Genomic DNA, 4,387 nt, shown 5'->3' with positions numbered 1-4,387 from the left:
TTATTATTATTATTATTATTATTATTATTATTATTATTATTATTATTATTATTTTATAAATCAGCATTACACAATTGTCTCATAAAAATCATAATTTTAACTTTTTAAAAGAGATAACTATAACAACAACTTTCAACACATTTAGCATCCCTTCATTTACATGATAATATGCAACACATCCAAAAACTTTTAGGTGACTGTAATTTTATTATTATTATTATTATTATTATTATTATTATTATTATTATTATTATTATTTTATAAATCAGCATTACACAATTGTCTCATAAAAATCATAATTTTAACTTTTTAAAAGAGATAACTATAACAACAACTTTCAACACATTTAGCATCCCTTCATTTACATGATAATATGCAACACATCCAAAAACTTTTAGGTGACTGTAATCAGCAACATGTCTAGTCCATATTTCTTGAGGAGTTTTGAGTTCAATTGCAGTTGAAGGACTCAAATTTTTCAAATAATAGGCTGTATGGACTGTTTATCCCCAAAATTGTGCAAGCATGCTTGTATTTGACATGACACATCTCATTCTTTCAAGCATGGTTCTATTCATCCTTTCAGCCAGGCCATTTTGTTGAGGTGTGTGTCTTACATTCTTATGTATGTTCACACCATGAGTTTTGCAAAAACTAGTGAACTCCTCACTGCAAAATTCAAGACCGTCGTTTGTCCTTAAGGTCTTAATCCCCTTATCAATTCTGTTTTCAACCATATATTTACAATCTTTAAAGGTTTTTAATGCTTCATCAATACTTTTCAACAAATAAGTCCATACTTTCTTACTATAATCATCAAGAAATGTAAGGAAGTACTTGTTGCCTCCATGTGAAGCAATTTTTGTAGGGTCCCAAAGATCACCGTGAACATATTCCATAATTCATTTTGAGCAATGTTTCCCTGTAGGGAACTTGACCCTATGCATCTTTCCATACACAAAATGGTCACAAAATTCAAGATCACTAATCTTATCCCCACCTAGCATGTCGTGTTTGTCCAGAACATGCATTCCTTTTAAACTTTCATGTCTCAACCTTTGATGCCACATCCTGACTTTGTTTGTTGCTTGGACTACCACTGCTGTCATTCCTATCACTGCTTGACTATTGAGACGGTAGATACCATGATCATTTGTTCCTTTCATGATTACCAATGATCCTTTTATGACTTTTAGAGTACTTTTCTCTTCTTTTATGAACAACCAACTTCTTCCAGCATTCCTAAAGAAATTAAGTTCCTCTTCAGCTCTGGAACATGTGTTACCTTTAACAAAATATTTATGGTTGCATCTTCAAGCTTTAGCTTGATTGAGCCAAATACCTGTTGTAGAGGTCTCCTTTAACACTTCCGTCATAACCTTGTCTCCAAGACTCAAGATTAAATCACTATGAGCCTTGTTTGTGATATCCTTTTTCTCTTTTTTTGGAAGTGTGGATGCCATGTCTTTCTCTCCTCCCAGTGCTTCTGCCTTGTTGAACCAACAACGCTTTCATCTTGAGACTCCACAACCCAAAATCATTATTTCCATCGAAACTTTCAAGTACATACTTTGTTGATGTCATATTTTCTTTGAATCAAATACACCCACTCTCTTGATACCAGTTGTTGTTAAAAATAGAGATCAATCAGTCACTAAACCAAGAATATTCTTGGTTTCATATCAGATATTAATTGAAAATTAAAACAGAGATTGATTAGATTGCAAAATGGAAAACGTTCTTCGTTTTCTGTCAAACAGAATTAAGCCTTTTAATGCTAAAAGGAACACACACAATTGTTAACCCAATCCAGAGATAAACTCCTACGTTTGGGGCCTGGATCTGACTTTGAATTATCACTAATATGAGATGAAATGATTATAATGTTTTGCAACACTTATGCTGCCAGTTTTCTGCACTTTCTTGACTAAAACTACAATTTGCTTTCTATTTAGTTCTCTATCTCTCTCAGCATTGCTTGTTTTGACTTATATATATACAAGTTGTTTACAATTTAGGGGTAACAAACAAAAGTAGTTACAACTAACTAACTGAAAACTAACTACCCAATACAGATTGTATCTCTAAAGGCTTCTAATTTAGTACTGCATATTACAGTTTTCGTAGATGAAAAGGTATGGTTCTTAATTTGTTTGTCACATATATTTAATATATAGTATTTTCTTTTTTGACAAGAATAATATATAGCATTATTCAAGGTTCATAATTTGTCAGTTTTGAATTTCACTAAATATTTTTATTTCACAAAATTATTTGTTTTTTTAAAGGAGTTTTATGTATTTCATATCAAATTTTCGTGTCAGTAAAAACGCTGGTTTATGTGACAAACATTGATATAAAAATTTCATGTAAGTAAATTCCCAAACAAAGCCTTATGGATCCCTTATTTATATAGATGATTCTTTAAAACATATTTGTTTTACCTTTCTAAATATGTACAAAATTTCATACAAGTTCATTTTCACAAATGCCAAAGATGTTACAGAGCATGCATTTTTGTTTAGGATTTCTTTTTTAGAATTTTTGAAATTTGAGTTCAAACTTTATAGTAAATAAAAAATGTTAAATATTTATTTTATGTTGGAACGAGAAAGAACACTATACTATAATAAAATAAAATACTTCATTCAGACATTTTTTTATAAAGGATAATCATCTTTCATAAGGGACAATTGAGTTAACAAAAGTTGATGTACATCAACTTTTATTGACTCAACGATAATTTTGTTAAAATGACGTGAGAAAGTAATTTTTTTTTTTTAAATATGAATATGTTAAGTAAAAAAACAAAATTAGTGCCCCTAAATATTTGGAGCCTTTTGCGATTTCACCTCTCAAACATTCTCAAGTAGGGGTGGGAATAGGCCAGGTCAGGTCAAGCTTTGAAAGATCTGAGTCTGGCCTACAATTAATTTTTTAGGCCTACGACCTATCATATGTTTTTTTTCTCGGCCTGACATAACCTTTTTAAAAGTTTGGCCTAGCCTGAAAGCCTATTTAAAAGCCTTATTAACATTAAAACATTTAAATGATATATTTTATATTTTTTAAATAGACTAAACTATACCTTTATATAAAAAGAAAACTAATAAAATTATAATCAAATCTAATAAAATAATAACTAACCAGTCTGCACTGCAACAACCTTCCAAGAAAATAGAAAACAAAATGAATGCATAATTAGTCCTTATATACATATCAAGCTACATGTACTATTCATAACAATTTATATAATGTTCTACCCATAGCGCATGATGTTCTCCACATACCAATACCAATGTACATATCTATATATATTAAACAAAAAATGATTTTTCTAACAAAATGATTTTAAAAAAATCTGAAACAAACATCATTTAAACCCTAAAAATGATATTTGGTTTGAAGGAATAGATTTTTTTCCTAAAACAAATGCACTCATTATCATCTCTCAAACAAAATATAGAACAACTACTGAGTGATTGTTTAATTGAACGACTATCGAATATGGAACGAATATGAAATCGTTATCGAATATGAAATGACTACTGAGTATTGCCTAATTGATAGACTTTAAAAAATGAAATAATATTATTAATAAATAATAATAAAATAACATTAATAAATAATAAAATACATATAGGCCGACCTTTCAGGCCTAATAAGCATTTTTATAAGTCTGGGTCTGACCTATTTAAATAAACAGGCTTTAAAAATAGCTCGAGCCTAACATTTTTATTAAATAGGTCACACCATAAGTAGGCCAGACCATAGACTCCTGATGAATGACCTAGCCTATTCTCATTCCTACCCTCAAGCCTCCTCTGTGTGTCCATGCTATTAACAAAGACACACAAAGTTAGAGTGCGAGTTAATCGATTTTAATCCGATAATTTACATTGGAATAAACCATAAACTTGGTCCCTAAACGAACACTCTCCAACTAATTTAGTTTTTAAAGTATTAAAACCAACTAAATAGGTCCCTAAACTATTTCTCCATCAATCAACTTAATTCCTTCGTTAATTGTATCCGTTAAGTGAACGTTAGTAAGGCGTATACTATGAAAATATTTCAAAATAGTCCCTAAACTATCTTTAAAAAAACACAATTTAGTCCCTCAAGGTTCTAGTTTTCTTTTAAGCATGACATTTGTCATTCTCTCTTATCTCTAATTCATCTTAAAGACAAAAAAACATTTGTATTGACTTCTTACACTTATTCTATATCATTATATTGAACATACGATAATTACTTAATAACTTTTATTTTTAGATTTAACTTAAGTTTGTGACTTTTGATTTTTAATGATTAAATATTAAAAATAAATTTTACATTTTGACCCAAACTAAGAAACAATAATGAAGTTAAAAACATTAAAAAAAAA

Source organism: Cicer arietinum, chromosome 5 (assembly GCF_000331145.2).
Source record: "Cicer arietinum cultivar CDC Frontier isolate Library 1 chromosome 5, Cicar.CDCFrontier_v2.0, whole genome shotgun sequence".
NCBI classification, from domain to species: Eukaryota; Viridiplantae; Streptophyta; class Magnoliopsida; order Fabales; family Fabaceae; genus Cicer; species Cicer arietinum.
The sequence above is the reverse complement of the archived record's forward strand: the minus strand, read 5'-3'. Positions refer to the sequence as shown.